General features: G+C 37.0%; 1 protein-coding gene and 1 long non-coding RNA gene across 2 annotated transcripts in view; one reads left to right on the top strand and one right to left on the bottom strand.

Moving 5' to 3' along the window:
• Positions 1 to 23,548, bottom strand: part of LOC126368777 (caskin-2) — a 336,044-nt gene that overhangs the window by 184,078 nt on the left and 128,418 nt on the right. The window lies entirely within an intron of this gene.
• Positions 5,110 to 6,780, top strand: LOC126368791 (uncharacterized). The gene is made up of 3 exons (XR_007566633.1): positions 5,110 to 5,312; positions 5,725 to 5,951; positions 6,624 to 6,780. It is a non-coding gene; the product is annotated as an uncharacterized LOC126368791 (long non-coding RNA).

Genomic DNA, 23,548 nt, shown 5'->3' with positions numbered 1-23,548 from the left:
GATGGATCGCCAGACAGGACGATGAATAATGTCAGAAGGTTACCAACTGAGCTGACCTGAGTAAGGTCATCTCGTCGACATTCATGATCAAGAGCGTCTGGCGACATACCAACGATACAATATGCGTACGTGCAACTATTGTTTGATCAAAGGATCAAATAGATATTTGAGAACGACGCGACGCTTTTGATCTGTGGTGTGAGCAGTAAAAAGGCGCAAAAGTTATGTAAAACAAAGCTTTATCACCTAGCTTTTAAGCAGATAGGCATCCTTGGTCCAGTGGTTGAGCGTTGGGCTCACGATCCGGAGGCCCCGGATTCGAATCCCGGTGGGGACATATTACAAAAATCACTTTGTGATCCCCAGTTCGGTTAGGACATTACAGGCTGGTCACCAGATTGTTCGAAATTAAGATGTTCCGTGCTTCGGAAGGCACGTTAAGACGTTGGTCCCGGTTACTACTTACTGATGTAAGTATGTAGTAGTTACATGAGCCATATAACCCTGACACCAGCATACGATAAGAAGAAGAAGCAGATAGGAGCAAAGTACAAGACATAACAATTTGTGAAGCAAAAGACAGCCAGTGTCCTCACTACTAAAGAGTTACAACAGGAACATTCCTGGAAACGGTGCATCACTGTCTAAGGTACAGGCACGTGCTGACTATTCTGATAAGTACAAAGGGCATATTAAGGGTTTATTTGGTAGAATGCTTGCCTGTCACTTTGAGGTCGCAAGGTCGAATCCAGCACAGGCCTAAACCAATGATTGTCGAATTTGTTTTCGAATTCATGTATGGATCATAAACGATTATCATGTGCCCAGCGGTGAAGGAGAACATCGTGAGGAAACCCACATTCCCGAGACATGCATTTTCGGAGGTATGTAACCTAACCTGTATTGGGCTGGTTTTCCCTTCGCAGGTTGGAAAGTCAGACAGGCAGTCGCTTCTGTAAAAAACAGGACCTGTCAAATCGTCAGGTTAGCGGACCCTGTGGAATACGGGATAATGCTAGGGAGATGATGATGATGACAAAGGGCTTATTTATTTATGTAACAGCAAGAATCGGAGAATGCTTGACTTACACGGCACGTAGTGACATGAGTTGGAATCCCTTGACATAATTCAACGTCATGTTATTTAATGAATTCCATAAGTACAGTGAATCGCAAAAATATAATTACAATATGCGTGTTTTATGTATATACGTACGTAATGTTAACGATACCTTCTATTACATACAATTAAGGAATATAAAAATTTGTACTTATATCCATAAGTTATCCATAACTGACAGCTTCCGTGGTCTAGTGGTTAGAGCGTTAGGCTCACGCTCTGGAGGTCCAGGTTTGATTCCCGATGGGGACATTGTCGAAATCACTTTTTGAGACTGTCCTTTGTTTGGTAAGGACTTGAATCACTTGATTGTCCGATAAAGTAAGATGATTCCGTGCTTCGGAGGGCACGTTAAGCCGATGGTCCCGGCTATTAGCCGTAAAAACACCTCCACCAACTGGCATTGGAGCAGCGTGGTGGAGTATGCTCCATACCCCCTCCGGTTGATTGACGGGAGGCCTGTGCCCAGTAGTGGGACGTATGTTATGTTATCCATAAGTAACCGACATGTTTGATTGGAACTAAATAGTTTCTTAACCCAGCGACTGCACGTATCTGTGTATTTCTTGAAATAACTTATTGTTTTTTAAACTACCCTCATACACCAAGTACCAATTACTTTATCAATTTGTCTTCAGTATCCCGCGTGACGCTACATACGGTAGAGACGCATGGCAAGCGATGTAGGGCAATGAAGACGGATGGACGATACTCCGCGATGGTGGCTATCTGCCGATACTGCGGGTCCTTGCCATTAATCACCTTCAGATTGAACGCCTTGCGATATACACTGCTGAGAAAGTTAACCAGCAGAATATCTACAGCCATACAAACACTTTGGACACACAAGAATTTAGGACCCTTTTCGAATGCAAACAGCGAGTACTAACAGTTTCTACAATTCCTATTTGTTATAAGTATCAAAAATATATATTTTACTATGTCAATAATTATATTAGTATGCCGTTGGTTATTATTTGTTTAATTTTTCGACTGTAAATACGAAGTACCAATAAGTTTAGGAAATACTTCATATTCAGCCTTAACTTTTTTGCCCAAATATTTTAATGAGCCCAAAATTTTTTATGATAATATAGGAGGAAAAATCTCGGTATTTTGGGGGCCCCTGAGAATAGGAGCCCTGAACACAGGCTGGTGTGCAGTGTGTGGTAAATACTGCATCATCATCACCAGCCCTTTAACGTCCCCACTGCTGGGGCACGGGCCTTCCCTGTGGATGGATAGGGAGATCGGGCCTTAAACCATCACGCGGGCCCAGCGCGGAAATACTGCATAGAATACACGAAAATCCAATGAGAAATGTTGATGCTCTTTCTATGGAGAACGGATTTTGTATACGTAAGTAACTGAAAGGTGTAAATACATTTAGGTAAGTAATTTACATTACATTCGGTACTTGCGATGTGTTTTGATACCAAATTTAAGTGATGTAGATAAATGACTCCACTAAAAAAATGTTTTTTAATTCTACCTCAAATTCACATTTGAAGATAGCAATTACCATTTCAAACACAAATTGAATAACATTGAATTGAGAGCGGACCTTTTCGTTTAGTATCAGATGTTTGCTTTTAATTGGGTACAGTATGAGAGAGAAGCGCGAATGAACAGTTTTAACGATTTGGAGTAAGGCTATGTTCACACGGCGCCTATTCGATCCGATTTTTTCATACCGGACGGGAGCAATACCTATGTTTCGAACACGGGATTTTCCTGCATGAACTTCATTGAACAGTAATCTTTTTCCTATCGTGTGGGTTATTTTAAGGTATACCTGTAACTTTTTTATCCGCCGAATAGGAAAGGGACATCGACAGGTATAAAATTTAAGGTCAAACGGGTTGCATATCACCGAGATGCCTATTGTCTTTGCCCGGGTTATTATTTCCTTTTTGGCGAATAAGAAAATGACGGGTATAGCTTAAAATATATGTTTTTTTTTTAGGTTTCTGCGGGAATCGGGGCCAGTACCAAGAGTTACTTTATAGTCGTTCTTATTGGAAAATCTTTCCTGTATAGATAAAAAAATATCTACTAAATGTGAGTATTTTTTAAATTAAGAATATACATAAACTGCCTATATACGTCCCACTGCTGGGCACAGGCCTCCCCTCAATCAACCGGAGGGGGTATGGAGCATACTCCACCACGCTGCTCCAATGCGGGTTGGTGGAGGTGTTTTTACGGCTAATAGCCGGGACCAACGGCTTAACGTGCCCTCCGAAGCACGGAATCATCTTACTTTTTCGGACAATCAGGTGATTCAAGCCTGAAAAGTCCTTACCAAACAAAGGACAGTCTCACAAAGTGATTTCGACAATGTCCCCATCGGGAATCGAACCCGGACCTCCAGATCGTGAGCCTAATGCTCTAACCACTAGACCACGGAGGCTGTTGAATATCTAAACTGAAAAAGAATTTCTGTCACCACAAAAGCAAATCATATTGACGACAAAAATGTTGGAAAACAACTCAATACATCAAGGGCACAGGAATGTTTTATCTCGGGACACGATCTACCTTTTTCGGGATCGACAACATTCGATAGGCCATCTCCGCCATATAAATCATTTTTACAGCCAACTATCTCTTGTCTATGCGTTTCCTTTCACGCGACATGAATGGCTCCTTATATTATCCTCCATACAACCTAGCCAACCTACTTTTACACTTTTTACCACCCTTCTTTCAAAGCATTAAAGTTGTATCTCCAACGCCCTGGATCTTTTTAGTAATGGGCGCCTTAGAACGCTTGCTGATGTCTAAACTTGGGCTATGCATACCTATCCTATGTTCCTTGTAGATTATTCATATTGTAGAGAGGATACGATCTGATTGTGAATTATGATTATTAGATTGTCTTGTAAGTTTTTGTAGGACTTTCGGTCTGTTTTAGAGAAGATTTATGTAATCGCTGTTATTAAGGCATCGGCGTAGTATCTCAATACTATTGCAAAGAGTTTATTTTTACACATGGAAGGTTAAAATGGCCACAACGAAGTAATTCATCTAAGAAAGCAATATTGCTACATGACATTTGTTTGCATTGCGCACTTACTTTTATATGCGCAAATGTCAAATTACAATATTGCTTTCTTAGTTGAATTGCTTCGATGTGGCCATTTTAACCCACCTGGTTGCAACCGTGATTAGAGTACTGGGTCTTTGATATCTAGAGCCGTGATAGCCTAGTTGGTATAACTTTGCCTCTCTCTTTGAAATCACAGGTTCCAATCCAGCACAGGCCAAAACCAATGATTGTCCGAAAGTGAGATGATTTGTGTTTCAGAAGGCACGACATATTGACATATTGTGTCCCCTACGGGGTACGGGATTTGAACCCGGGACCTCTGGATCGAGAGCCCAATGCTCAAACTACTGGACCACGGAGGCCGTTCGCGGACCGGTGCAATGTTAGTGCTGATAAAAACGCTGTAGTCTGTCAATAATATTTCCACATTCCTGGCGTTAAAGAAGCTTTTAAGATCCAATATTAGTCCAATATGAGAGAACTGTTAGTTTTACTTACTTAATAGCCCGTAATACAAACTTTTATTTTTTGTAATCCTTTAAAAACACGTTCCTTTAAACAAACATAATACAAAAAACCTGTGCTTAAAAAATCAAAACCTTTGTTCGTACAACCAGTAAACCAAGACCTCTGAATTTTTCACGTATCCATTCGAATTACAAGCACAGATCATATAATACTAACGTACAGATGCCTCACGTCATACAACGAAACTGTGCCGTTCTAACTCGGGCAATTCTTCGGGCTATTTTTAGTTCTAATAAATGACCACTAGATGCCGCTAAAACGCCCCTTTTTTAGCGGCATCTAGTGGTCATTTATTGATGGGATCGAACGAATCGAGCGACATCTAGTGAAATTTCAGCTTACTGAGTGCAAGTTATTGCAAGCACAATATATTTACTTAGAGTAAAATTAAGATAATAGATGGCGCAAACGGATTTTTTTTTCTCAACGTTGACATGTTAGTATTATAATCTGTGACAATGATCTGTGACATTGTCAAGGTGACAGTTGTTAGTTGACATACGATTATATCTGATGTTTGGTGGGCAAAGAAAAGAATACAAGGTCTTTGTTTGGTGGGGTTTATTGATTACGTCTTCATTTTGTATTGGCAAAAATATATCTCCAACTCCTGTAAGTATCTAATTAGTTACTAAAACTGGAAGATAATTAAAAACATAGCTAAGGTCCTACCTAGAACGCAATCGTCCCTTATCATCCCGGGCGTGTCGTAAACCCGACTGAGGAGAACCTTTATGAAAGACAAGTCTTTTCTAGCATGATGAAACATTACATTGGACCACCGGTTAAGCACCTGAGGACTTTGTATAAAGTGCTTCCAAATTGGTCTCTGCTTACTCGTGGCTCTGCCCAGCCTAATCGGGATTACAGGCGTGAGTATAAGTATGTATGTAGTAGATACTTTTTTGTGTAGCTGTCACCTATCTATGGTACAAATCATAATATACTGTTTGTTGAAAAAAAGTTAAATAAGTCTAGTTAGGCAGTGAGCGTGTTGTGAATTTAAGCCTGTAATTTATTTCAGATCTCTAAAGACGATGATAACCATTATGAAGAATGACATGCAAAGGCTATTTGAACCACATATCAACAATTTTCTGACCATGACCAAGTGATGAATATGATACAAGTCTACCTCATGAAAGCCACACTACTTTTCAAAGAAAAATATTTTCTTTGGAGTTGTAGGTATTATAGTGAAAACTTAATCCTGACTTCTGTTCTGCATAAATGAGAATCGCACTATGCCAGGTATGTATGCTTAAATTATTATCCCATTAACCCATTTCTTTGAGCCCGAATATCTAAATGTTCAATAAAGTAGATAAATTTCAAACTCATCGGATTACATGCGTAATAGGTCATCCATGTGTCTAAATGTAAAAAATAGAGCCTACTATTACTACTCATTGGTATATGAGAGTATTAACTCACACTTACTCTCCTTCTCAGGGCGGACAGAGCAGAGTTTTGGCACACAAGTTTTGTCATACATTGCAATATACCTACTATTATTATATAGTCACTATTACTCTAATATAAAATAGGTCATAATGGTAGACTTGATTGCATCTCAAACGATGAACCCGGTTCAAACCCTGGTACCGGACTTGCATTAATTTAATTTAAACAGTTCACATCTAGCACAGTTGGCCTGACCATTATAGGTAGCGATACAGCCTATCGTTAGCCTAACGGAAAGCTCGGGGGTGCGTGTGCTTAGTTCATCTTGTGATGAATGTTACTTTGACTACCTCAATGGGATGCAAGATCTTGCTTATGTTATGTTATTATATTATCTGTGATACATAGATAAACTAATGCCTATAATACCTAATGGGTGGTAGAAATGTTTTGTTCTGAATATCATTGCCGATCAAAATTAATGTGCTCTTTTAATAACTATTATATTTTCATTTGTAGGTAACATAATATAGCGAGTACCCTGGTTGAGTCAAGATAATATAAAATAAGTGGAAAGATAATGTGGCCCAAGTAGTAAAGGAAAGGATGTGCAAACAGCCGAATGTGAATCTGGCAATAATGTGCCTGTTTAAATGAGTTTTAGTTGAGTACCAAATAGTTACCTAGGTTTTCCTGGGAAAAACACTGATCCAGCTTTTCTGATTCAACTGAGTTTGTGTATGGTTTTGAATAAATAACTAAACAATAGAAATGTGTCTTTTTTATTTTACTATCCCCTTTCCATTACATAGATAGATATCATTTAAAGTAACTATAAATAATTAATTGTTCATTACAATTTATATAAAAGTAGTATTAGTATATTATAATTAAGATACCTACTTGATTATTAAAATTAACAAATTTAATGAAGTTGGATTTTTTTTAATGACTAGAATGAAAATACAATAAATATTCAATTAAACTACTTCTTTAATTCAAAAGGTATTACATTTTGTTATTGTTAGATACAATACTAATTTCTTTTTTAACACTTTGCATTTTGGCGTGTCTTCAGTAATTGACAACCGTCTTCTCTTCGGCGTGTTGCACTGGTATGCTAATGCTGGCGGCTCCACGAGCTCTTCAAGTTCGCAGTCGCGAAGCCGTTTATTTTTGTACACCTTTTTCGGTGTCAGTACTTTAAAAGCACCTGATGAACCTAAAACGAAAAATAGTATGTATTAAATAATGTCGTGAATCTTATCTTCTTATCGTGGGTGGAATACCAGCCTCATCAACCCTAGTGTCAGGGTTATGATTGAGTCGCCAAAGGCCCCAAAAGATGAATGTAAAGCAAAGTTGTTGGAGATAACAATACCTAACATAAAGGAAGAAAAGGGCAATTATAACATTCATTAAAGTAGGTAGGTAACTAACGTATTAACGTAGCCATTTTATAAATATTAAAATGTGTATGATAAGTGATTCCTAAAAGATAGACATAGGTAGGTACTTATAAAAAACCACAATATATTGTTTTGTTATATCTCAAAACCATTAGGCAGCTTTTTCGATGAAAGCTCCCACTAGTCTTGATTTTTTTCGGACATAGATTGAACATCAGCGCTCAAAAAGTGGGACGCAAAGTTACTGTTAATATAGCGACGTGACAGTATTTCTCCGCGGTGCGCGATTAGGCGCCGAACTGGCAACATGCGAAGTGCGTGGTAAAAAGTTGCAAATATAGAAGCTCAAAGAAAAAAATATGTAACACTTCTTGTAAGTCATGACATTGGTGCTAATTCCTGTAAACACATCTAACTTTATTTTAAGTTATATCTGTCATTATTATTTTTTTCTTAGCGAATGGCGTGGGAGCTTTGTTTTATAATATTATTATAATGACAGATAGAATAAAAAAATAATAATGACAGATCTCTCAATGCGTCTTATCGGGGCTTCGGGGGATGCTAGGGCTGGTAGTTATTTCTGTCAGAGAATTAGCCTGGCGATTCAGAGGGGTAATGCTGCCAGCCTGTTGGGCACCTTGCCTCGATGTGACGCATTGGAGGAGGTGTTTTATTTATAGGGTGTGTTTGTTTTGTTTTTGTTTGAATAAATTGATTTTAATTATAATGACAGATATAACTTAAAATAAAATAAATAAAAATAATGATTAGATTACTGACGTGTTAAAGGCAACCAGACGAGATATAGAATGTAAACAAACGGACCATTACTGAGTTACATTGCGATAACCAGGGATTATCATCTCTGTCCTTATCACTCGTACGCGCAGTTATGGCGTCAGTTGGTCAACGACAGCTGTCGTTGTGTTTCGTGGTAGGTACAGCTACAGGTACAGTTTACGTACCTATATGATTTTAGGTAGCTACGCTGCGGTATAGGTTTTGCGTGAAAGAGCCACAAACATAGTAGGTACCTACCTACTTAAGTAAGTGGAATGATAAGGCTTTATTACCTACATTAACTCGATTCATCTGCCACACACGATGCGTCTGGTCATCGTGTGTACCAATGTAACCTACCTACCTATAAAATGTATGACGAAATCGTGGGTCGCCCACTAATGAACTGTTTATTATAACACTGCCCGATCCTGATGCCCGAGCCCGCGATCTCGACGCATCGCGTTTGGGTAGTTTAATAACCGCTATAATACATATATACCTATAAGCCCTGTAAGCGCGGTGCACTGTTTTGTACAAGATTGTAAACAACTACGTCTCAATTCCGTGTTTCGAGCAACTATAGACTTTATGTCATTATAAAGTTAAGATCCATTCTAGCTTGTTGGGTTGCGCGAAGTCACGTGTTATTACGATTGTAGGTAAGTAGGTAGGCAGGTACCTACCTACTGGCTGAGTCGCGCAAACGCAAATGATAGGTACGTACGATGCGATGCGATGCGTAGTAGGTACCTAGGTATGTAGGTAAATCTGCCTGTATGTTTGTTACCCCTTCAGGCTTTAACAACTGGTTACGTTATGGTAGGTTACATTACCTACCATCTACGACAATCGCCGTCTGCGTAAAGTTGAAAGCGAAAAGCTACTTTTCTACCTATAGCTACCTAACTTACCTAGGTAGATACTTACCTATTAAGGTATTATAAACTGCTTATATACGTTCCACTGCTGGGCACAGGCCTCCCCTCAATCAACCGGAGGGGGTATGGAGCATATTCCACCACGTTGCTCCACTGCGGGTTGGTGGAGGTGTTTTTACGGCTAATAGCCGGGACTAGTGTTGGGTTCTTACCCGGAAAATTCCCGCGTTTTGGGAATTTTCCCAATTCTGAGGGAAAAAACCCGAAAAATTCCCATTTCAAGGGAAAATATTTTTTATCGCATATATTTGTATTAAAAGTAAGGATTTCCAACAAAGACCATTTAAATATAATGTATGCCTACTTAATCCCAATTTATCTTCTGTCGTAGTGTCGTATGAACTCTTAAAAAACTTAAAGGAGATCATCGGATTTCGGCCCAGAAGTCAAAGTGCCGGCCAAAAAATAATTTTGGTATATTCTGTTAGATCTTATCCATATGAGCATTTATTACTATGGCACCAAAGCTGTAGGGTCAATATCTTCGGTTTTATTCGATTTTAAAAAAACTGTATTTTTCATACATTTTTGGTGAAAGTGTAAAGTGCCGGCCAAGTAACAATGATGGTATTATCCTTAGAACTTATCCGTCTGAGCATTTATTACTATGGCACCAAAGCTGTAGGGTCAATATTTTCGGTTTTATTCGAATTAAAAAAAACTGAATTTTCATAAATTTTTGGTGAAAATGTGAAGTGCCGGCCATGAAACAATATTTGTATATCCCGTTAGAACTTATCCATTTGACCATTTATTATAAGGGCACCAAACGTCTATGACCATTATTTTGACTTTTGTTGGACTTTACGTTATAGTTTCTGTGTGAAAAGTGCCGGTCAGCAAAAAACACATGTCAAAGCTATCGAGAAGATACCTGTAAACATTATTCACTATGACAAAAACGTGTATGACCATTAATTAGTTTGGCTTTTGTTGGATTTAAAAAAAACTTGATTTTTGATTCATTTTGTATAAAAATAAAATATAACAGGCGCGTTATTTAAAGGATCGTCAGAATGTTTATTACTATGGCATTAAACGACTATGACCAATATTTTGAACTTAATTCGATTTTCCAAAAATAAAAAAAAAAGTTTTATCTAGTGATAATGGAACTATCTTGCTAAAGGCGTAATATGATGGTCGTCTTTTGAAAAATAAAATTAAATTTAATTTGAATTTGAATTTATCGGCTGAGTAGCACCAGGACATTGTGATAGGCATACTTGCAAAGTACAACTACCCGACTCCTGTTTTCCCTAACAGATACTTCAGACGTCATGCCAATATACGAGTTTCGTCACTAGATGGCAAACTTATCTTTGGAGGGTGGTAACCATTTACGGTCAAGGTGAATCAATACTATAATTCAACCTAAACTAAGGCCGTAACGTTGAGTCGAATGCAAAAACTACAGCCAACGTCATATCTAAAATCAGATAGTATTAATATAGAAGTTTACCTAACAACACACAAAACAAAAACACAAAGTATTTATCTGACTAATAACTAGTTATTGGGAAAGCTCTGCTTGTTGTCATTGTTAAAATGTATAAAAAAAAGTTTTTTAAAAAGTCCAATAAAAGCCAAAGTCGACATTTGGTAGTATAGTAAAAATACGTCGTTCAAGTCGTTTACCAAAAGATTTGACTTATTTTGTTTCGCTGGCTGACATTTTCCCATTTGAACCAAAACGGAAAGAGAGACGAATAAAAAGTCAAGATAACGGTCAAAAATGTTTTGCGCCAGATTATTAAATATTCTAAAGGTCCTTTGTAATCCGCCGTACCGCATTTTTTACCCAAAGCACTTTATTTTCATACAAAATAAATAAGAAATCAAGATTTTTAAAATACCCTAAAAGCTAAACTAATGGTCATACAAGTTTGGCGCTATAGAAAAAAATGTTTACAGACATCTACTCGATACTCTCAACATGATATTTTTGCTGGTCGGCATTTTTCATATTTAAACTAAAACGTAAATTCCAATAAAAGTCAAAATAATGGTCATAGATGTTTGGTGTTATTAAAAAATATTGAGAAGCAACTATTAGACAGATTCGACGTATTTTTTTCGATGGCCGGCATTTTAACATATTAACCAAAACTGAAAGTCCAAATAATGGTTATAGAAGTTTGGCGCCATACTAATAAATGTTCTAAAGGTCCTTTGTAATACGCCTGTATACCTCATTTTCCCAACGGACATAATATTATTTTTTCAAAATGTATGAAAAGTCGAGATTTTTAAAATCCAATTAAAGCCAAACTAATGGTCATACACGTCTGGTGTCATAGTAAAAAATGTTCAGAACAATCTACTCGAAAGGTTTGACACTTTTATTTTCTCTGACCGGCACTTTCAAATTTGGGCCGGCCAAAGTATGGAAAGCCGATGATCTCCTTTGTAATATATTTTGAATGGAATGTTCGATTTTAATAATTCCATGCAAAGATATCTACATATTATAGGATATATAGGATGCTTTTGGCACGAGAGAATGTCATCATCGAGGAGCAACATGGTTTGTGCAAGAAATTGGGAGGCACGAATACCTACAGATATTATTTACTTGGACTATGAAAAAGCTTTTGATCGAGTTCCTGTCACACCATTGATTGCTAAATTAGAGCCCTTTGGAATCAGAGGCAATGTCGTGAAGTGGATTGAAGACTTCCTGTCAAATCGCACATTCTCTGTGCGCATCGGAGAATCATACTCTGTTCCCAGAAAAGTCCTCAGCGGCAGGGATCGGTGTTAGGACCTATTTTATTCAGTATCTACCTTACAGATCTTAAACATGGTATCATGTCTGATATATCACTCTTTGCAGATGACACGAAAATAACGGGGAATCCACTTATTAGCCATAATATAATCCAAGATGATCTTGATAGAGTAATTGCTTGGACCCGAGATTGGCTAATCACATTAAACGTAGACAAATGCACTATGTTGCATGTTGGCAGTAACCACCCCACGTTGAGTTACACCATTGACTCAAAACCTCTCGAGTGTGTTAAAAAACAAAAGGACCTTGGCATAACGATAACATATAATCTAAAGTGGGACGAACACATTATTGGAATCACTGAGAAGGATAACTCCCGATACGGAATTGTTTCTTAGGCTTTACAAAACTTACTTACCTCAGACCGCTGTTAGAACATGGGTTTCAAATATGGAGACTCTACTATCGGAAGGACATTGCACTACTAGAGAGAGTCCAAAGAAGAGCAACAAAGATGGTGACAGTACTGACTGGCCGGAGTGGACTTTAGCGGGGGCCGCAGGACTCTCACCTCTGGCTTGCCTTCATTGGCCAGAGTGGGGCGTTATAGCTATACGCTCGCAGGGTGGAAGTGAAAGATGCATAAGTCGCGAGTTGATAAGGCGGGTAAACCGCCTCGCAGAAAGCGGTGTACACCTCTTGACAACCTGAGATGCTCACAACCATGTGGCTGCCTTGCCGTCCAGTCGCGACGGCTAGATAGGTGGCCCAACCAGTGAGTGACGAGTCACCGCCTGCCCAATGTATCTCTGTTATTAACACTGGTCGAGCAGGCGCCATAGTCCCCCATAGCCCCAGTATATAGGTTCACTAACCCCAACCCAATAAGCCCAATTCCTTTTGTTCCCATAATCTGCAATAGTCCTACACGAACCAGGGATTGTCTTTGGGTGCACTCCCATAGTGCATACAGGGATAATCGCCGGTTGGTGTCACAACACATTTAGAGTAAATTGTCTTAAGGGGCCTGTACGTGTTGGCTTCGGCCCCACGCACGCTTTCCAAAAGTCCGGGACTCCATGACAGACCCGACCCGAGACATGGAAACGACATACAAATAATAATAAGATTAAAAATAATTAAATAAAAAATATTTTCCCATGATTCGGGAATTTTTCGGGTGTTTATTTTATTTTCCCATATTTTCCCGATATTTTTTCTTTCCCACCCAATTTTTTCTTTCCCTGCCCATCACTAGCCGGGACCAACGGCTTAACGTGCCTTCCGAAGCACGGAATCATCTTACTTTTTCGGACAATCAGGTGATTCAATCCTGAAAAGTCCTTACCAAACAAAGGACAGTCTCACAAAGTGATTTCGACAATGTCCCCATCGGGAATCGAACCCGGACCTCCAGATCTTGAGCCTATCGCTCTAACCACTAGACCACGGAGGCTGTCAATTTGTCATTAAGGTATTAAGTAGGTATTATAGATAGTAGGTAGGTCTCTTGGTATAGGTACAATAAAGTAATATTTTACGTCTTTAATTATTTTAAACCCTACAATTTATGTTAATACGGCTTTATTATAGTTTAGTTACTGAAAATGGTTCGGAATCGAGACGTCTATAGGCACCTATCGAACCTATCTATCATCACAGCCCGGACACTTCATACAAACAACCTATCCCCTACTTTAAACATTTAACTAGGTAGGTAGGTACCTACATTAACTTGTCTACATCTAAGTAGTAGGTAAGTTGTAATTAGCTAGGTACCTAACATTTCAAAAAAACTCAAGGTCGGTAGGTATCATTCATGTAGGTAATAACTCACTATCACTATACTAAAACCCAATATTATGTAGATATTCAAGCAATAGATAGGTACCTAACCTACAATAAAAATTTGATTGTATTTGTATTAATTCAGTGGTAGGTAAGTACCTACCTACCCAATTGTAGGTAATAACTTGACAAATTAATTGTGCTTACCTGGTGAGGAAGTGCTTGAGCGATTTTGAACGTCTTGAGTCTGATATGGTTCTGGAACTGCACTTCTCTGGAGTCTTTTTCTATGACCAGTCTCATTTCGTACATACTTTATATTGAAATGGTCAATGCATAAATACCTTGACCGCAAATTTTCTGCAGACAAGTGGGCAATGTTCATATTACCTACAAGAAAAGAATATAATTTTCAATAAAACATAAATAGCCTATAGATGTTCCACTGCTGGATCGCCTCTACCCTCAAATAACAGGAGGTAATCGTTTTGGTGGTAGCCCGGACCAACTATATAATTTCTGAAGCAAAGCTTACTCTTACTTTTTCGGACAATTAAGTGACTTAGTCCGCAATGTCATAACTAAACAAAGATGGTTGGATCATGGTAGTGGTTCCCTGGAAGAAATTGCTTAAACAGGCCTCCCATGTGTACTGTAGTAGGTATGTTGCATAAATTTTTGTATGTTCTAACTGTTTGTGATCATTAAAAATATTTGATTTGTGATGAATAATCTCACAAAGTAATTTTGATAATATCAGAAACAGTACCCGGACCTCCAGATCATAAGCCTAATGTTCTAATCAATAATACACAGAGGCAGAATCTACTAAAACAGCAACTTTTGACATGTCTTATTAAGTTCTTGTAGGTACCTACCTATACATAATGTATGTATAGATTGTTACCTGCTGAAAGGTGGTCAGGTGTGAGCGAGACCAAGATACTAGGTATACCTCATTTGGGTTCCTGGCTTCTGTACACAGTCCCGATGTGTGAAATTGGTACAAAACTGTAGGTTTGGTAGATAGTAGTTTCTTAGGTATCTATTAAGACTGTATAAGAAGAAATAAATTAATGTTTTATTTTTATTTATTTTCATCTTAAATTAAAAGTAAATGTGTAAGTAGATATCTGGGGGGGCCAAAATGGCTACATCAAAGCAATTCATCTAAGAAAGCAATATTGCTATTTGACATTTGTTTGCATCGCACACTTACTTTTATATGCACAAATGTGAAACTGCAATATTGCTTTCTTAGATGAATTGCTTCGATGTGGCTATTTTAACCGCCCTGGTCTATAAAATGTTCAATAAAACAGTCCAAAATTCAGCAATAATTATGTACTTGATTGACTTTTTTTAACTTTTGTCCCTTTTATTCCACAGTTCACTTGGAAATATAAATCCATCGCATACAGTATTGGTATATAGTAGGTACTTTACAAGTTTTTGACTATTCCAGTGCTTTAGTAGTTATAGCAATTGGTTCAGAATCTGGAGGCCCTGAGTTCCCAGTAAGAATATGTTAAAAATCACTAATTATGATTTTCAAGTTTGATTAGTATATCTATATGCCATGCTAAATTACCCAATTGTACAAAAGTTAATTTAATAATTCCAAATTGACATTGAGCACAATACCTAATTATATTATGTTCTTCAGACAGAAAAAACTGTTCTACTACTCTAAACTGTTGATCTCAGCTTGAGTTTAAGTATTACATTAATTATGGTAAACTAAATGATAAATGGTGACAAATGATAAACCGATTAGGTACCAAAATAATAGTCTAGCAAGTAGGGGGAGTGGCAATAACTTTCCCACCATGTTAATTAGGTATTTCTTTTTATTTTATTCCAGTTTTGATTGTCATTGATTCTATCAAATTGTTTGTTTGATAACTTTTTGCAGTTTAATATTAAAAATAAATAAAAGTAAACATTTAACTACTTACCGCAATTCTCAAGCCATACTTTTAGGCGGTTGACGTCATCCCACGGAAAACGGAACATTGACTTCTGTTCCGAAGAATTTGTACAATTATAATAAGAACAATTGTGTGCAGTCATTTTTTATAACCACTGTTCCTGTGCCGCTACGTGAAAGCAGGTTTCATGAAGCCAAATCAAAGTCCGATTTCAGTCCAGGGTCAGTTTGTAAACCACAATACACAAACAAAACGTAGAAGGCGCGTTCGACTCGTAATTCAAACGAAAACAAACATTTTCAAACATAGGTAGGTTACTAACCTACCTACGTTATTTGAAAGTTGCGTTTTTTTTGTTCTCAAATTTAGTTTTAAATGATATTTATAGGTGGTTATATATTTTTTTTAAATTTGATATTGTATCTCCCATAATTTATGAGAATTACAACTAAACATTTAATTAATTCAATAAAATGTATTTTGCAAATAAACACAAACTTTTAAAAACGTAATATTTTATTATCTGTGGCAAAGCTAGATCGATGTTGCAATAATTAACGATAGATGGCGCAACTTTAAGCGAGCTTCTTACACATAATTATAGATGGCGTTAATAAAAACAAGAACGTTCAACCCCTCAACAAGCTCCATACTCGACGTAGTTCCGACGTAAATCCGCTAGAGTAACCACTAAATTTAAAAATATAAAAATCTCCATTAAATGCCAATATCTTTGATTAACTTTTGGTTGGAGTATAACTTTTAAATTATAAAACATAATTTTAGTGCCTATTTATCGATTATTGGCTTTTAAAGAAATTTTAATTACAAATCGATACTATTAGCGTCATCTATTGAAATTTTTTTGAACAATGTTTCCTAATGTTCGCGATGAGAACCCATGTTACAAGTAAATATTTTACATGCGAGGTGCATTTTAATTTGGTCATGCAGTTGTAGCTTCCGCGACACCCTATGTATTTGTTTAGGATAGTCCCCCGGTATTTACATATGTTGAGAGACAAGCGAAATGGGATCCTAATTGCTGAGGCTTTGGCGTGAATATCAATTGACTGCCGTCGCACGTGTATTCGGTAGTCGGAGGCTGTGGGTTTTATGGACTATTCCCACTTGCACGATCAGCCCATCTGTTTTTAAAAGCCGGATAAATCATACCTCCAATTTGCTTTGTTTTGGTTGCGTGGAAGAGGTTGCGAAGGGTTACGACTGTGGGGAGACTGATAAAACACGATTCGGATTTCAAACGGAGAACGAATTATGGTAACAATTCTTCGTAAAGGCATAGAATAAGGAATGATACTACGTCTAGAACGGCAACTCTGCGCTCCTACCAGCAGCTGAGCTAGGTTTACCTCACTACACCTCGGTCTTGCTTTAGTCTTCAATCTTCTTCTTCTATCATGTGGATTGCGAGGTGTATTACCAACCCCATCAACCCTGGTGTCAGGGTAATAACCCTGACTGAGCCGCCATAGGCCCCTGACATGACTTATGAAACGACTACGTACTTACGTATCTAATAACCGGGACCAACGGCTTACCGTGCCTTCCGAAGCATGGATCTTTATGGGTCAAAATCAAAGAGGTGAACATTATGCTTCTGACAAAGTTTTTCTTAATAAAATAATGTTATATTACAATGATAGTTATTTCAAAATAAAGGTTTTGTGCATAATTACAAGGCACTTAGCATATTTATTTTTCTATAATAATGTTTTATTTGTTTTTAACCAAAAACAAGTCTAAATTGTCATTCCGGGAATGCGTCCTTATACCAGGTTTCATAGTTCAGACAAGTCAAAAATGTTTACAATTAGGACTTAAAAATGTCATATTTTACTATTAGCTTTTAAAACTATCAAATTAAGAATTTATCTATAAATTAAATTAATATAAATTTAATTTCTTCATATTTTGGCTATTCAAATACTGTCTGACGTTTATCAAATCATTCCGTGAACGCGGAGGTCAACGGTCGATTTATTTAAAACAACACACCCCAGGTGGCGTTAGTGAGCAGCAGTGTGAAGTTCGCTTGTGAAAGCAAACGGCATGCGTCGTGTTCACGGAAAAAAATAATTGATTATTTTGGTAAGTACCTTTCAATTTGATATATGTGAAGCGTACTTTAATTCCCTGTCACTACGGGAACGCAGTTTGCTGATAGGTTTTTCGAAAATTTGCATGCTTTTTGCAAAATTTCTATAAATTTTGCAGCTTACTTGTTCATAACCTCTAAAACCAATATCTAACATGGCGGCGTCAAGCATGACATGAAAATATTTATTGAATAGTCATTTCGGGAACGGTCATTTAGGAAACGTTCTCGTATATGATGGACGTTCCCGAAATGACATGGGCGTTCACGAAATGACAATCTTTGAACAAAATTATGCTTTAATGCTTTTGAAATGCATAACAAAGTAAAATTTTGGTTTCAGGTATCAAATTATTACCAGTAACATGGAAGACGATAAAAATGAAGATAAAAGGAAGTCCAGAAAACGATTAAAACAAGATAGTATAGCTTATAAGAGGCATCGTGAAAAGGCTAATGCAAGGAAGCGCAAGTTTTTAAATAAAATGACACCTGAACAAAAAGAGATGAAGAGACTGAAAGATAGGGAATATTACCAAAGAAAGAAAGCTGAAAATAAAGTTAAGACTGTTAGTGATATGACTGAAAGAGAAAAGAGGAAACAGAGAAAATTGTGGAGAATAAATTCACAAAATTATAGACAGAAAAAAAAGATTATGAAAAGTATTTTAGCTAACAGCCCCCCAGATTCTGAAAATGAGATGGAAAACGATATTCGAGTATTGAGGAAAAAATCAGGAAGAAAACAGGTTAAAAAAGATAAAGCGCAGGCTTACAGAACCGTTAAAAAACAGAAACATAAAATACAACAAATGCAAAGAACCATAGATAAGTTACGTAAAAAAGTAGAGAGAAACAGAAAATGTAAAGAAAGAGTTTCCCAAAAAAAGTGCTGATACGCCTACTCGCAAAGTTAATGAATTAACAAGAGGATGTTATGTATACGGATCAGACACTTCGGATGACGAGAATCTCCAAAGCGTTTCAGATCGACTTCATCGAGAAAATAACGATATTGGTGCTGGTACATCGTACGGAAGTGACAAAGAGAACTTCCATCCAAACATGATATGCCCAAAGACATTTTTGCTAGTAAATGTACCAACTGAAAATAAAAACATCAAATATAGATATGTTGCAGTCGCTGACACCTCAGTTGATGAAGATGGTGAAATAAAAGTCACCTTTCTTCGTTGTCAGCGGAACTCACCAAAAATATTTACAATTGAACAAAATGATGTTTCATATGTCCCCTGTGAACATGTTGTTAAAATTTTACCCACACCAGAATTACAGAAAAAAGGTAGACGTAGTTTTTATTGTTTTGATGAAAATATATGACATATTCGAAAAGTGAGGTATTGTTAGACTTTAAGTTCAAACTTTGAGACTCGAGTTACTTTGTGATATTATGTTAATGTGATTATGCATATATTGTTTCTTATTCCTAATGTCTGTTTATTTTTAAACTACAAAGTGTAGATTTTGATTTTAAGCATTGATGTGCAATCTTAATGTTTGTTGTTGATTGAAATTACAAAATTTATTATTATTAGATTTTAAGTTTAAATTTTAATACTCATGTTCCTCATTCCTTAAAGACAAATAAAGGTATAATACTGTAAATGTGAATTATTTTCATTCATAAAATATGCCAAAAACCGGGTGTTGCGTTCAATCATGGAAAGTCGACATCATTTTAGGAACACTCTAATCATTTCGGGAACATCACATAAATGGCAAATAAATCATAAATAAGTAATTGTATAGTTAAAACTTGCATATACAAGATGAAATAATCTTTAAACTTTTGTGTTCATATTATTATTATATAACGTAGAGCAATTATGTATACAATAAAGTGAAATTTTGGGGCGGAATTTACACAAATTGAAAAATTATTGAGAGTAATTTGAAAAATAAGTGTTTTGATTATGAAAATATATAAAATAACAAGATTTTACGATTTAGGAACAGGCTTATTACAGTTTATTGAAGGTGAATCTTAAATGCGTTGATTTATTTATTATTTAAAAAAATAATTTAAAGTGTTCCCGAAATGACTTATGGCCGTGGCATTATTCTTATTAAAAGCTACAACTTCTAAAATAAATATTTATGTGCGTGCCCCTTCACAGGTAAGGTTCTTGACAAATGACACAACAGACTCCACTTGTTAGTTTTCTTCAAAAGGAAACTTAATTTCTCAGTTATTTGAAAACCTAAAATGCTCACCTCTCTGATTTTGACCCTTATACTTTTTCGACTATCAGGTGATCAGCCTGTAATGTCTTAACCAAACTAGGGATCACAAAATGATTTTTGTGATTTGTCCCCACCGAGATTCGAACCCGGGACCTCCGGATCGTGAGCACAACGCTCAACCACTGGACCACGGAGGGGTTCTCTATTTTTACGCATATTTTTTTATGTAATAATTTACCATGGCATAATGTTACTTGTCCTATTATTAGTTACGCATAGTATTAATTTGTCATAACTTTTTAAGCATAATTTTGAAACTCATAACTACCACAAGCATAATAATTAATGACATATAAGCATAAGTATTATAAGCATAAAACTATACTCCGAATAAGAAAAGTTTTGGCACAACTTTGAACATTTCCGAAACTTACTTTTTCCTTGGTTGTATTTGGTTCATGATTGTGACTTTTTATATTTTTTTACTCTATTTCATGCTGTTGGTGATCATTCAGTATACTTTTCGTGTGTAAGATAAACATACTGGCACCTAACCTACTGTTAACCTAAAATTATGACAAACCACTATTATTCTAAAAAAGAATTATGGATACCTATTTATATGCGAATCAAATTTATACCAACAAATATTAGTCCAAAAATAAGTTATACCTAACAAACCAGTATTCTTAGATGTTATTATGGGAAACTACTATTATGCTTAAAAACGTTATGCGAAAAGGATTATGATAATTAAAATTATGACAAAACCCTTTATGCATTTTAAGAGAATCCCTCACGGAGGCCGTTAAGTCTTCAGTCGTATGGCGTCAAGACGTCACACACACAGATGCGCGTTTACGATAACGTCAATGTGAAACGAGGTTTTTTTGTATGAAGTGTCCGGGGTGTGGTAAAGGTAAGGATTTTGCTTTTTTGCTCGAGAACATGGACTATTTGATCAATAAGACATAATGTGACCTTAGAAAAGTTGCAAAAGGGTATACATTGTAATCGAATATAATATTATAGGATTGTCTTGGTTAACGCTAACTTGGCTAAGTCACTTCATAATGCATGATGGTTTAATTACTGAATTCCCAAAATTCCACAATTCTTGTTGTTTGTGGTAATGATTCGCAACATTACTATCCTCACCGCACAAAAGTCACTGTGGTACACCGGCTTGCTTCCCAAACGGTTCCAACCCCGGTACGGGACTTGCACTAATGAGTGATTCATCTATTCTATCTTAAGTGCAGAATTCACTAATACAGTTGGCTCGACCATTATAGACGGCGATACGGCTCACCACCTATCACTTTGGTATCAATTTAGTTTACTTTAAAGTAGGATATATTTCTTGTTGCACTGACCCGCATCCAAGTGTGGTAAATGTTTGTTTCCTGGTAGTAATTGCCTGGATGAAATTGCTCTAGAGCAATAACGCGTAACAAACTGTACTGTATTCATGTGTTATGCCTGATTGTTGAAATTTCATCTCATCATCAGCCGTACGACGCCCACTGCTGGGGATAGGCCATTCTAGAACCTTTCCGCCCCAGAGGCCATCGGTTCTCCTCGCTATGTGTCCTGCCCACTGCCACTTCAGCTTTTGTTGAAATTTAGTTCTATGCAATAAAGTATGTATATTTGATTTGGTCTAACAGAAAACTCGTGGGAACTTAGTTCATCTTACGATGGATGTACGGTCACGAGTACTAATATGTATACACTTTGAAACCATGTCACATTAACTTTTTTGACAAATTGAACCGTAAGTCTCATTAAATGACAAATATGATAGTGCGACAGGGTTCTAAAGTGGTTACATGATATTGCTCATTACTGTACCTCTGCCTATTACAACGGGATACAGTCGTAAGCTTATGTTATGTTTTTATCCTCACTCAGTAGGCTAAAAAGGAGTAACCCGCACTGAAGGGAGGTGCAGTTCAGAATCTATAGGAAGGGTTTATTGACCTTGGCACTGCGCCAGATTCGGTACAATTAGGTGCTTATTGGAATAATTCTGGTTACGACAGTGCTATACAACAGTGCTTATAAACTAAAACCAGCACCAAAGTAGGTTTTAAGCAGATTTAAATCCTATTAGCCAGGGAGACTATTGTATCGTGGAACTTTGGGAATTTAAATTTAAATTCAGCTAATGTGGTTTTGTTTAAAGCTGGTCCAGATGTTTAGTTATTTAATGGTTTGCAGCCATTCTATACCCTTATACAAAGTCTACTATTTTAAAGGATTGTTAGTTTTTAACCCACTCGTGCTTAAAAATATCGCATAGGCAAGATGAGGACCCGGTGGTGTAATGGTTAAAATGCTCGTTACGTCACGCACGACAAGAGGTGCGGGTTCAAGTTCCGTCCGAGTCAGATATTTTCGATTTAATTTTCCCTTTGAAAGTCTGTGTTAAAATAGAAATATAACCTTTAGCTTCTCTAAGCTGGGCTGGGAGCGAATAAAAACATATAACATGTTCAGCTGCTTATCTTCCCGAGCATGTCGTGAAACCAGAGGGATTGTGTCCTTTCTAACATGATGGACAATAGGCTAGTTTCCAACTAGTCAAATCAGTTACTTTTTACTAACCGTCAAAACACGAAATTACTATGGAATTTCGTACGAAAAAGCACACTGTGACGTCATAGAAAAACGGAACAAAATGTCGGACTTATTATTACGTTTAACTTGATTAAAATTCATAAAATAAGTTAAATAGAAAAAAAATTTTTTTCGTTTGTTTTAGATCTGCCTTAATTTAGTAATCAGAATTTCATAATTTATCTTGAACGTGGTACACGACCCAATTGTCATGGGCGATAGGATCCCTTAGTTAAAACACATAATACCGGGTTCTTACCGCGTAAGTATCAGGGATATGAGACTCCCGGTATTTCAACACTGTTGCAAGTGCCATGATCACGGGACCACTGATGACATTGGAATGGAGTAGGTAGATCCATAATTTTCTAAGGGCAAACATGTCTGTCTACCCTCTTTCTTTGCCGCTTGTTTCTACATTTGATGTCGGAACGTTCGGAACCATCTGAAATATTACTACCGAACCGGTATTATGTGGTTTAATTATGATAATAACCGCGTAAACCTCAAATGATGGGTTCCCTTGTCACCATAAAATTGTAACAACAGTCGTTGCAAGTAGTTTTTGATTACTTGTGGCTCTGCACACCCCATTAGGAATTAAGGCGTGAGTAAAAATGCCGACTAGAAACGCCCGTGATGATATTAGCAGCAGCTAAATGTCACCTACCTAGTTACCAACCAGGTTTTTTTTGACGTGACTTATTGTATTGATGAGATGAGATTTGCCGCAGATGGCTTTAACTACTTGGCCGGACAGATGGGGAGCGCTGATGGCTCTCACTCGGTATAACGTTTAAGACATCAGGCCTGAGGGTGCCCAGTTGGGCGCGAACCTCGGCTCAGGCCGTCGTATAGGAGGAAAAATATTTGAAAGAATTAATCGAGTCTAGTGGGTCGATAGCGATAAGC

This window comes from Pectinophora gossypiella, chromosome 8, assembly GCF_024362695.1.
Source record: "Pectinophora gossypiella chromosome 8, ilPecGoss1.1, whole genome shotgun sequence".
Lineage (NCBI taxonomy): Eukaryota > Metazoa > Arthropoda > Insecta > Lepidoptera > Gelechiidae > Pectinophora > Pectinophora gossypiella.
Note: the sequence above shows the minus strand (reverse complement) of the source record. Positions and strands in the feature narration are given on the sequence as shown.